General features: G+C 40.2%; 1 protein-coding gene across 4 annotated transcripts in view; it reads left to right on the top strand.

Annotated features, from left to right (window-relative positions):
* Nucleotides 1-4,272: 4,272 nt before the first annotated feature.
* Nucleotides 4,273-13,395, top strand: part of SGCG (sarcoglycan gamma) — a 109,858-nt gene continuing 100,735 nt past the window's right edge. For all 4 annotated transcript variants that reach the window (XM_069013505.1, XM_069013476.1, XM_069013516.1 and 1 more), the window contains exon 1: nt 4,273-4,517. The gene's annotated coding sequence lies outside the window, so the exon portion shown is untranslated. The remainder of the gene's footprint in view (nt 4,518-13,395) is intronic.

The raw sequence follows: 13,395 nt of genomic DNA, 5'->3' as shown, positions 1-13,395 counted from the left end.
CTTGGTTGGATCTAGCAGGTTTGCATCGAAAGGAGCCTTGGACTGAACCAATACCTACACTCTGGGGCCCCTCAATGGAGAAGGTGCCAGAAAAGGCTGCAGACCTCAGTTTACAAAGGAATCCTGAAATTATTGCCCGAGTGCCTGCAGAGTCAACAGGAGTAGCCAGAAATCTTCAAAAGCAGTCTTCAGAGTGCTTAGGATGCACTTAGCTTTTTGTTGGCTGTATAAAGAGCGTAAACAACTTTGAGAGATAATCATGGATTCCAGACGCAGTGTGAGAAATAAAATGGGCAACAGAAAAACTGAAGAGGAGAATGTACGAATTTCTCAGGAGCTTGGGGTTATAAGAAGCACAGTGTAATTGCCAAATAAACGTTACCCATGGGCTCCAGTCCTATGGAGCTTATACCTAGCCTGGGCTCTTTTCATGGGCTCTGGGTCTGAATGTGAAGAAACACCTTGTCACTCTATCCTTAGATTTCAAGAGGGGAGCTATTACTGATCCCTGACCTTGAAGTTCAGATAAAGTCCTGTCTTTCTTGAAGGGGATAATATGCTGTCAAAGGCTTGCTTTATGTTTTGTATAGGTTCTCACAGAAAAAGCAGGTCATATGGCACATCACCACAGAGCAGTTGTTGCATCCTTTAGCCCTGAGACAGAGCACCTTGCGTTTCTCAGACTTGAACTTCCACAGTGTCCAAGGAGATGGCCTTATAGAACAACCTAAGCTTTTTTTCTCAGAAGGAAGCTGATCACTGAGGCATAATCCTTGTAATCCTTGAAAACATTAATAATTCTAGAGCATTTTTTTGGTTTTGTTGTTAGGAGGTTTTTTGATTGGTTGGGTTTGTTCTTTTTTTTTTTGGGGGGGGGGGGGGGGGTAATTGCTAATTTTTAAGTGCTCAAGGAACAGTATTGGATTTGTAGCATGAACCACAGATTTCCCAGAGACAACCTGGCTATTTCATACTCCAGTATACAAATTTTGAAGGGTTGGCCCATGCTGGCAGATTAACAGTTACATGGCACACGACAGCACAGTGAGAAGTCATAGCACAACCCAAAGGCTGCAACTTTGTAGAACGATGAATAAGCTGCTATGATCCAGCTGAGTACAGGTGGATCCATGCTGTCAGTATGAGCTATTCCCAACTCTGACCTTGAGTTTCTTTATCGGGAAAGCTATTCAGCTTCTGTCACATCTGAGTAGGAATCCAGAAAAAGACATAAGCAACATGGCCAACGAGGGGTGGATGGGTGGTGGGGACAGATGAGGGAGGAGAAGGTGAACACAACTGTTTACATGATGGTATAGATGCCAAAACCCCAACATGATCAACATGTTAGCCAGTTCATTACAAATCCAAATAGCTTTACATTTATCTCTCACTGCCTGTTTACTCCACTGTATAAGCAATCTGTCTTCAAAAAGAAAATACGGAGTGACTCAGAATAAATGTGTTTTCTTCAGGGAGTTTATAGTTGGTATCCATAATACAGTATTTCATTTTATATGGAACAGACTCTTATGCACAAGTTATTAATACCATTGAATCTAGATGATCAACATATCAAATTCTAATGCTGTCCCAGTGACTAAAGCATGCTATGAGCATTTTACCCATACCAAGAATTTTTAAAATATATTTTGGATTTACAAATCCATGTACATTATAGATTATGTTAACAAGTATAAATCATGTGAACAAGTACATATTTTAAAGAAAATGACTGAATTTTCCACTGATTTTGATTAAACCTGCTAGCGTATCCAGGACAATAATTTGCAGTTCATTATCTCAAATGCAGACACATAACAGTTCAAGGAACCAAAAGAGGTTTGTTACACACAATACAAACTGGTAGCAAACAGCACCTCAGAGAGTGGCCTTTCACAATAGATTTCCTGATTAGCAACAGATCTTCATAATGATCACCAAAAAAATCAGGGATGACAAAGCTCAGAAATTACTTGAAAATGCTGATCTCACCTTGTTTCATATATACAAGATTTTCACCAGTCCTGAGCAGCAGCTCCACAGGTAACTGCCAATTCCTATGAACAACCAGCTAAACATTTATTTTTAACCATCATTATTTTCCCCAATACTGCAACAGCAACTGGAAGTCCAGGCTGGCACATCATTTTTATGCAAGAGATTTTTATGCAAGTGTCATCCTCTAGATCTCTGGTTACAACTCCTATACAAATTTCTATATACATACAAAATATGTAAAATTAGTTTTAGACATTAGAACAGTGGTGGATTGATGTGCCACAAGAAGAAGGAAGATTCTGCCCAATAAAGGGCAGGAAGGAAAACAAAGAGAGAAAGCCAAAGGGAAAGATACAGATTACATAGTTCTACCCCAAAGCAGGCTAGGATACCTTTTTTTCCTTTTTTTCTTTTTTTTTTTTTTCCCCAATCCAATCTATACCCTGACTAGCCTGTGCCTACAATACTCCATTTATTGTACATCACTCATACAGCACAAGGCTTGTGCCAGACACAAATTTACTACAGTTCATTACACCTGTCTCACAATAGCTGAAATGCAAGAGGTTAGAATAGACCAGAATAAAACTCTGACTTTAAAAAAAAAATAAAAACAAACAAAAAAAACCACTTCAGAGTGTTGTAGGTCAAAAAGTTGCAGGAGGTCAATGGAGGAAGGGGTTGTTCCAACAATAAATTATCATCTGGATGAAGAGATTAATTTGATGTTCAGCATTTTTCCTCTCACTTCTGCAGTAAATACTTCAATTACACACTTCAGTGTAAACACGGTAATTTCCACTCCAGTTCCATGCATTCCAGTTTGTATGCCATCGTATCTCAAGCCATTTTCCACGAGGGATGGTAGACATTCCTGCGTAGTTCAATTCAGCAGCATGAACTTCCAATCAGTTAACGCTAAAAGCAATCAATCTACATGCCCATACATTCTTCAAACCGGGTTGGCTAAAAGCTAAAGCTCAATTCAGTTCTCCGGGGATTAGGATGATATCAAGTCTGTAGGAAATACTGCTTTACTGCTAGTCCTGGATGGTCAGGGTCCACTTTGCTACACTGGTTGTAAAAGTGAGTTTAGTTTGGAGAGGTTGAATCCAACTCTCCACTACTCATATGGGAAGGCACAATTTGCCAGAAAATGGTAAGATATACTGCACAATTCTTACAGAAGAAGTTTCTGGACAGGGTGATTTCTATTCCATATAGAAGCAACACTTCCACTCCTTTCAACCAAGAACTTTGTGTGTTCTGCTCAGATGCGCTAGCTCTTTCAAGATGGGAATTGTTCTTTTGATCTCAGAGCTCCTTCTTGTCCAGCAATTCCTGCACTGCTTATTTCCTACTTTTCCAATGCTTCCACTTATGCATATTTCCCCTAATTAAAATCCCCTCTAAGTTAAAATCACTTTCTCAGTGACTCATTTTTCTAACCTCTAGGTAGCTAAACTTCTTCTCCATACCCATCACCTAAATTTCACATGTATTTCCTGCCAAGCCCAGTAAAATTTTGGCTTCCTCCGAACCCTTATCTCCTTAGTTTCTTCACCTTCCCAAACCCTGCCTTTGCCGACTTACAGGATACATTTTCCCCTTTGCTGCCCGACAATCCTTTCCTACTCCTTTCTCCTCTTCAGTTATCCCATGGGTATTCACTCTTGCCTGCCTTTCTGACCACCCTTCCCGCAAAACTCATCAGGAAAAAAAATGTATTTATCATTCATTTGCACGTCCCCCTTCTTCTCTGTCTCGGTCAGTTTCCGTCTTCCCCTCCCCGATCCCTTTTTCTTCTCCTAAACTGCGCAAAGCCGTATTCTCACTATCTCCTCCGGCATCTGCCCTCTAGCTCCTTTTGTGCTCTCTACCACATCGGTCCTGCCCCGGCTCCTAGCACACATCCCGAAGCCTCCACAGGCCGTCCCTCCCACCCTGAGGCCAGCCCCAAACTCCATCCCCGGCAGCGGGGGAGGCGCGGCGGTGCCAGCCCAACCCGGCCCGGGCCGGCCCGGCCGCCGGCCCTGGAGCCGGGGCGCTCCGCCAAAGCGCCGAGCTTTGGGATCGGGGCGCCCTCCAGAGGCCTCGCCGAGCCCTGCCCTGCCCTGCCCTGCCCGCCAGAGCCGGGAACACACGGGAGAGACTCGGTGCAGCCGCGGCGGGGGAGCCCCTGCGCTCCCCGTGGCCGAGGAGCGGAGCCCGTCCGCAGCCGCTCTGTGTCCGCTCGGCGGCTGGGGCGGAGAGGGGGAAGGCGCAGCTCGTCTCCCGCCCCCTGCTCGGCTTCTCCGCCTCCTCCTCCTCCTGGCGCCCGTCCTCTGTTCCTCCTTCCCTCCCTGCCGCGCCGCCGAGACCGCGAGAGCGGCGCCTGCCCCGCCAGGGCGAGGGAAGGCGGCGCAGCCCGCGGGCAGGAAGCTGGATGAGGACGTGTGTGCGGGCAAGGCAGCCCCTCGGGCATGAAGGGGACCGCGGGGACGCTGCCCTGCCCTGCAGCCGAGCGGGGACATCAGGTAAACGCCCCACACGCCTGCCCGGCCCGGCCCGATCCGACCCGACCCGACACGCCTCCAGTGCCGGGAGAGGGCAAGCGTCCCCTGGAAAGTTACCCTGCGGCCGCCGGCCGAGGGGCGAAAGGCAGGGGAGGCGGGCGGGAGGCGACCCGCGGTGTAGGGTGGCACATCGGTGTGTTCGGCAGGACCCGCTCGGTGCTCCGGTACCTCAGTGCGGTGCCCGAGGCTGTGCCTCCCTCGCCGGGGCGAGGCGTGCGGTGCCGGCATCCCGCGGCCCCAGCGGCTCGGCACTGGTGCCAGCGGCCGTGCAGAAAGTTTCCAGCGGGGTGAGGGGCAGAGAGAAGCGGCAGAGGATCACCGAGGGACGGGAGCGTGGCGAGGGAGAAGCAGCCTTGCCGTGTTGCCGTGGGCAGTGGGTGCCGCGGCTTCCCCTCGGGTGCCGGGAGCGGTGCTGCCAGCAGTTCGCTCAACTTGTTTCACTCCGGCGTTGTTTTCACTCTGGTTTGTTGCAGCGGAATAGGATCAAGTATCCCTAGAAGTGTAATGTCGGCATCTTTAATGGCTACATCTTACTCTTCTGTGAAATTTACCTGTTTCCTTGTGTCAGTTTAGTTATGTTTAGGAAAAACAAACTGCAGTCTTACCAGAAGGAGATGCACAGCAGTACGCCTGAGACTTCAGTGGGTTTGTTATGTTGTATGACGTAACCGTAAATGCAACTGCTGTTCTTTTTGAGTCACACTTCGTTGGGGCTTTTTAATCGAACATTTGTGGATTAAGCAGAAACTTTTAATAAAATGTGTGAATCATTTTAACGCTGCTGGAGATCAAATCCCAGTTTAAATGTTTTGCAATTCTTTTCTTCCCCCTTTGCTCATAATTTATATAAAGGACAGACTCAAATAGTTTGCTTAGTTCTTCTGAAGTAACTTAAGGAATCAAAAGTGAACAGAGCTCCACACGGATGTTCTAGGTACCTTTGCTACAAAGCAAAAAAACATTGACCCACTTAAAAAAATAACTTATCAAAAAATCTGTACCTTGGGAAACCTCCTTCCTTCCAAGACTGAACGAAGACATGTACATTGCAAACTGCACTGAGAGTGGAAAGATTCTAGTCATTTCAAATAAGGCAATTTCCCCTTACAGAGAATGTTCTACACTAACTCGCTTGCTTAACTGGAGATGGTCTACCTTAACTATCAGCTGCAGTTCTGTTTTACTTACAAATTTTCAAATACCAAGGTAAACTCACAATATTTGTTGAAAAATCCAAAGGAATACTTAAATGCAATGAACCTAATTTCAATAGATCAAAAAAGTATGAGTAGGTTTTTGATTTGGGGGTTTATTGTCTTGGTGTTGGGGTGTTTTTTGGTTGGTTGTTTTTTAATAGAACAAATTTGAACCAAATTTAGGGGAGCATTCAAAAGCAGACTTGATTTAGCCATGTACATCTGTTGCTGCAGGTAACACCTGGTTGTCAGACATTGATAAGTCACTGTACTTAAAGTGATTTTCAGGTTGGGACTTTTCTTAATAAGCACATGGATATATTCCTTAAGAAGGTCTATCAGTTAATGACCCAATGCAGCTCTAAGACTGCTTTACATATGCTCTGGCATTTAATAATGGACTTTTATATTGCATTAAGCTGAGAGAGGGCTGAGGAAATAGAAGGATAGGCATGTATAAAACTTGAAATGCTTCCCACTTTTGTGCGTTTTGTTCACTGGTTGGGTTTTTTTATTTTTTTTCTTTTTCATTGTCAGCTTCAACTACAACATCTCTCTGGGCTTTCATGCAAGCGGCAGGTTTTATTAAACATATGATACAATTTTCTGTTGTAAAATGTTCTGTAGTTCTTACTTCCTTGAAAAGATAAGATATGACTAGGGAATTATCATTTTCCTTGACAGCATGACAGTTAAAACTTGGATTGCATAGGAGCGAGCATGTGTAGTGTGTTAAAAGGAGATGTCATTCTGAACTGTCTGACTAACTTTTCAATGTGATTTTTTTTAATGAAAGTGAATATATTGCTTGTAAAAGCACTGCTAGGATGTTACTAAGAGGTAAGGATGAATTCATGTAGTGATGCAGGGTCTAACTTACGATTTTTTGTATAGTTTTAATATTTAGAAGCCTATGGATTTAGTGCTCAGTTCTGTAACCAGATATTTGAGTTAATTTTATTCATATCAGCATCTTAGTTAAATTCACAGTACTGGTACTTTAGCTATGCAGAGGTGGCATATGTTTTTTTCCTATTTAGAATATACTGAAGCAAAATGCTTTGTTTGCTAATAAGATATCTGTTCTGATAATGTGTCCAAATTGTATATAGAGATTGCTATCAAAAGCTGATAGAAGCTCATGTTAGAAGTGAGAAGCTTAAATGTGGCTGTGTATCCAACAAATATTCTTTTACAGCGTGTGAAATCTTAGGCAATGAAAATGGCCAGGTGAAGCAAGTGAGGCATATAAAGTGCCATTAAGGTATGGAAGTGTGAGAAATTAGGCAAAGGGGAGAAGAAAGACGAGGAATTTAGGAATGCAGGGTTTGTTTGGGATTTTATTTGCTGTGGTGGTTTTTTGTTTGGTTGAGGGGGGCTTGTTTGGTTGCTTTTTGAACACGAACATTTGCTCTAAAACCAAAGTTGCCTGCTTTTGAAGGTAATGCAAACCTTGAGGATTTTGGGTAAAGGTGTACATGAAGAAAGAGGTGAGGTATTTGCTTTTACTTGAAAACTGTGGTTGCTTATACAGCTTTTTTTCTTATAGTTCTGTTTGCAGACCTTGTACTGCTATATTTAAAGACTTCTCTTAAATCATGATAGAAAACTTTTTACTTCATTGTTAAACCCATCCGGTGTGGTTGGAGTAGATAAAATCATTGTGGAACTAGTTAACTGTGTGTAGTGTTTTTACAGAAGCAAGAAACTGATATAAAGTGGAATATACTGGCTAAAGAAAAATGCATCTTAGTTACAAGTTCAATTCCCAGGCACTGAGAAGTACGTATGATAAATCTGTGAAAAAACAGGCCTAGATTTAGGGAAAGGATTCCTTCTGGTCACCACAAACAAGTAATATTCTACAGAATGAGCTTTCACTTTGCATGCACATTCTGGGTGTTTTTCCCTGTCATCTGTTACATTTCTACTTGTTTCTTCTCAACTGAAAGACTCCTCATTATTTAGTTTTTGCTTTCCTAGTAACCTTTTTTAGACCTCTCGTAGTTAATATTTTCTGCTGAATTCCTTTAATTTCTTCCTTTATTCCTTAGGTAGAGAATATTCTATAAGGAAATTACAGCTGTAGCCTTACCAACAAGTAAGCTGTAAAGATTAGTTTCAGTTCAAGGTAGTGTGTTGTCTTTTATGCAAGAGTATCATATTGCTGATTACTTTTACTCATGGTAACTCTAACCACCAAAATACCAGTGTAGCTACATGTTATGTGTCCTCATCTGGTATTTTCTGATGATTGTTCTTAGTTAAACTATTTACCTTCTTTAATTGCATCTTAATTTTCTCCTAGATCATGTTTTCAGTTTAACATCGTTATTCTGAGTTGTAGTCCTGTATACCAAGATTTCTAGTTCTAGCTTCTAGATCTTCTTGGCCTTATGTCATGCTCAGATGTAAAAACTATACTCTGTCACTTATTAATAAAGGAATAATATCTGTCAGGAAAGACTAGGGAAGCCTTCTCTTAATATGGCAATGTAACCTATTTTCTTAATTAACTGATGTAATGGGTTTCAGTCCATAGAGTATATAAATATGGGTATTATTGTCTTTTAGAAACTATTATGAAGTCCAAATCAGGAGTAGTATGTATTTGTTTAAGAAATGTTTTGTTGCAAAACATCACAGCTTTAAAGGAAAGAAAGTGTCTTTTAATTTAGAAACCCTTTTTAATACAATAGTTTTACTGAGCAACCGAATACCTTTTCCTGAATTTCAGGTCAAAATACTCCTGGGCAGTGTCCCTTGCAATCATATCATGTGTACTATTTGTAATTAAAATGCTGTACACAAAACCTCATGAAAATTAACAAGGTAATATAAGTGCTAGTTTTACTTTTTAGTTTCTGACAATTATTTGTAGTAAGTGACTTTAGTCACCAAATAATGGGGAATAATATGTCAAATTATTGAGCTGTTTCGTTAACTACTATGCTTTAGATAATTTCTAAGGCTCATTCAAGTTTAACATTTGTATGCATTTACAAAAACATTAGAGGAAAACTAAAAATAGTGTTAAGAAAACTGATTCTCTTTTAGAGGTGTATGGCATTGAAATCCTTAACAATCTATGGTCTTTTCTGAAATTGGCATTATATTAAATTTGATGTTATATTTACCTGTTTTCTACTAATATGTAGACTCTTAGATTTAATGGAGTGATTCTGAACATCTAATTATGTTTTTTTCCACTTCACTGAATTGACTCACTGTGATGTTCCAAATTAATATATTTGTCAATATTGCTGTCAAGTCAAATTACATGTATCAGCCTCTGAAATTGAAGAATTGCTTTTGGAAACTTCAACATATGTGAGTCATACAAAAGTACCCAAATAAATTCCTTACTTGTGGTTGTGCATTAAGCATTCAATACTTCTGAGGATGTATTTGTTATAAATAATTCTGAAAAATTCATAATATCATGTCTGTGTAAACCTGGAGAGATAGCTTCTATTTGTTTTATAAAAATTGCACTATGGAATTTGGATTTTGTATGTTGAACACCCTTGCTGTCTATTATCATTAAAATATTGTAAAAACATTGGTTTTCCAAGTTGTAGAAAAGTAGATAGCTTTTAGAATAGAAGTTTTGAGAAAAAAGTTCCAAGATTCAAGAAATTGTACAACGTACACTGAAAACCCCATTCATTAATCTAAAAATAACAAAATAACATATAGCAGTTGATTCTAAAGCAGCAATTTATTTGATTTCAGAAACAAGGAAAATTTGTCTGTAACTATCTGTCAGTTTTCCCAAATTATTTATTTGCTAATGAGGAATTGTAAACGAATATGCAACATTATATGAGAAAAATGCTGTATGTGAAAAATCATAGCATAATACTGGTTCCCTGACTTGATTTGCTTGGACGCAGCACTTCTTCAGGCTGTGAAGATTTTTGCTTGGAGTTTTGAAGACAGCCATATTTTTTTACATACAGAGGTGCCTATGCACATAAATAAAAAGGACTTTTCCTGGTGCTGATTTCAAAACTTGGAAGTTCTTAAACAACCAAGGAAAGAGAAACAAAATGGAAAGATCTGTCTGATAAAATAAATTTCACTGGAATCTCTCAATCCATTCTCAAAAACAAACGTCCCCAAATCATTTGAGAAAGAAGTTTGTAACCAGTCTTAAAGAGACTGCAATAGCAACCATTGTGGAAGTCCACAGACATCCTGCCTCCTCCTCCTCCTTGTTTTTGGAACCAACACTGAGTTCTGAAGCCTTCTATTCTTTAGAAAGAAGCTTCAGTTTTTAGTATACCATTTGCTGTGTCTTGGCAGTGGTCAGAGTTATTTATTTGGCTAAAGTGCAAGGTCATATTACTTCTCTCAGGACATTTCATTGTTGGATGAGCTGTGTTCTTCATGGATCTAGAAAGAAGTCAAGAGGTCTTCGCAGGATCTTTTAAGGAATGTGATGAGCTTACTAAGCCTTTATACAATGGGATCTTCTTCCCTTAGTTCACTGGCTGGCTAAGGCAAGGTCCTCCCAGAAGTCATAGAGTCATAGAATGGCTTGGGTGGAAAGGGATCTTAAAGATCATCCAGTTCCAAACCCTGTGCCATGGGGAGGAACACCTCTTACTACACCAGGTTGTACAAAGGCCCCTCCAAGCAAACAGCAGAATGTCCCAAAAGAGTGAGGGATCATACGGTAGTCTCTGTATTACTGGAGGTAATCATACTTGTAGTTAGGGATTGCGATCTGCATGGGGGAGCGCGCAGGAATGTACGCAGGAGTCTGACTTTCAGCACCTAGTGTGGAAATGGCTGTGACTGTGCTGCCAGTATAATTGTCAGGTGCAGCAAGCACAGTGCTGCGGGAAGATGTGTGTGCTCTCTTTACTTACTGTAAACACATGGTTTTAGGGAGTGACACCAGGACAGAGAGCCTTCTACTGTAGTCTGATTAAATCACTTTGTCAATTATGGCATTTTAATTCAAGAACGTTTAATGCTTTCTTCTTGTTCAGTCTGTGTAGAGAAAGTTACAGTATTAAATGTAGATGGTCTGAATCACTTACTACACCTTTGAACTTAATAGTCATGTTAAGCTGTGGTACTGCTTGGTTTAAATACCACCTAAAAAGGCAAAAAAAAGCTGTGCTTTGGGGGTTAAGTACACTCACTCATCATGGCTTTTTCAAGGGTGGAATTACCATGACATTTCAGTCAAGTTTTGCAACAATTTACCCAAGCTATCACTAAGGACTTTTCTGTTCCAAAAGATTTTCAGGTTAAGCATTGTAGACATTCTGCAGTTCTTGGTGCAACTGAATGTAGCTTTGAAAGCTGCAGCAATATTACAGTGTTGCACAGGTCTTTATGCATTCTCTTACAAGGGTATACATTAAGAAATTGAAAATGCAACTAAAAATACTGCATTTTAAGGAGTACAGTTGGTTTCATGTTACTTTTGAGCATTGCATTTGCAGCAGACTTGAGGCTACTGAAATCTTGAATTCTAAATTCTCAAAGGAAAAGTGAAGTCAACTTTACTTAGATCAGCAGTGAAAATTGTGCCTGTCCTCCAACCAAATTAACAGGGCTTCAAGAAAACCATATGCATTTATGGGAAAAGGTATATTTTTGTCTTCTTTAATAATACCCTTTTGTTAGCATATGCTGTCTTCCTAACAGCACATTTGACTGATGGCTGAGAGCAATATAGCAGTCTCATCAGGCCTGCCTTTTTAGGGGAAGTTATTATGGTACTTCTGAAGTGTCTGCAGTAACCCATCAACATGGGTTATTGGGTTCTTAATACTGTATAAATAGGATATGTGTATGATTCTGCTCTTTGTCCAGCTTGTATCTTGCCTTCCTAATCCCTATTTAGAGATTTTCCAAGAATAGGGATCGCTTTTATCTTTTTAAACACTAGCATTTGAGCAGTAAAGGAAGTATGCATAGATTGTAAAGAGATTTTCACTGTCATTGCTTTCTTATTCCCATAAGTGAAGGTTAATCATTTCATTAGACAAATGAAATATCTGTGCTAAAAGGAAGCATCCCTCCCTCTCTTTAAGTATGGTGCTTTTATCTACTAGTTAAACCTAATGATTGCCAAACTGTTCTCAGTTTTGGGAGTATTTTGTGGTAATTTCTCCAAGACACGTCTTAATATTTTTTCTTGGGATTTTTAGTGTCGTACAACGTCTCGTACACTACACATCTGAATTCTTTGGAATATTTTGAACTTACGTGTTAATTATACAGTTTTTGTCAGGAGCCATATTCAGATATTTTTGTGTTGGTTTTTTGTTTGTTTGTTTGTTTGGTGTCTAAAGAGTAGGTTAACTTCCAGCCAGTTGAATCAGTAACCCAAACTAAGCATCCATTGTTACTGTTTGCACAGCTGAGTCCAAAAATATGCTAATAACAAATCCATTCCAACAAAAAATGCAAGCATGCCCAATCATGCCAGTGAATTCTTGTCTCAGGTTTCTAGTAGAGTTGGCACCTATATCTGTACGTATGTCTTTGAGCATGCCAGACCTTTCTATGTGATGGATGCAAAACTGATTGAAGACATTACACTGACAGATAATAATATTTGGACATGCATGCTGATTCATGTATTCTCTTTAGTCCTATCATTAAGCTGGTGAGGAAGTGCAGAAAATTTTGCCATTTTCCCAGCCCACATTTCCAGCAGATATTTACTGCATCCACTCTTGGCTGACAGGCTTACTTCAAGGTCCATGCCTATCAAAAAATCAGCACCTCATGCAAATATCCAAGAGTTGAGGCCATCTGTGAAATCTGCTCCTCATCTATCCATCATTAGGGTTTATTGATTGTACTGTTATTTTCAGGTATAATCTCTGATCAGGGTCAGTCTCTTTCCCACGAGTACTGCAGCTTTCAGCCCACTGTGTAAATGATGAGCATGGACTCGAGGCTTTTTGCAGAGTGTGCAAAAAATCATAATTAACAGCAAAAGTGACTAGATGAAAATAATTTTTATGGCTGCCTGTAAAATCCTGTTTTTGTTTTAATTACAGCTCCATAAGGTTTTGGAAAATTTTGTTGAGCTATGGGGATACTCTTTTGGTTGAGTTCTCTACAAGCTTACCTTACAGCTGTGTCTGCAAGTCACTTATTTTTGCAGGCAATTTTTTTTTAATTCATGTGGCAAAATATTCTAAAAAAGTTAATACTAGTTAGCACAAGATTACTTCTTGGCACTTGAATTTGTCTTGGCAGGTTGAACTATGTGATTTTTCTGTCTCTTACTAATGAGTTGTGGCAGTATTCTCCAAATACAATGCCTTCATGAAAGCAGTAAGTTAACTAAAACAATCAGCAATAATATTTTTTCTACTTTATTGACAGTTGTGAAAAAAGAAGAAAATTCATACCTGACAATAAGCAGCTTGACTGAGGTTGGTTGTAGTCAACAAGCTGTCTCTGCAATTAGCTGCAACAGACATTACCTAGAAGTAGCCCAATCCTGATACAAATCTCCTGATAGTTGACTTTGAGTAACTCTGGTAAATGAATTCATTCTTTCTGTTCATCCTTTTGAATAGCTTATTATTGCAGACCTTATTCTAAAGGAGATGCTGGCATGTCTTTTCTTCCTGTTAGTTTTAGATGTAAACTCGTTTGGT

Source organism: Aphelocoma coerulescens, chromosome 1, assembly GCF_041296385.1.
Source record: "Aphelocoma coerulescens isolate FSJ_1873_10779 chromosome 1, UR_Acoe_1.0, whole genome shotgun sequence".
NCBI classification, from domain to species: Eukaryota; Metazoa; Chordata; class Aves; order Passeriformes; family Corvidae; genus Aphelocoma; species Aphelocoma coerulescens.
Note: the sequence above shows the minus strand (reverse complement) of the source record. Positions and strands in the feature narration are given on the sequence as shown.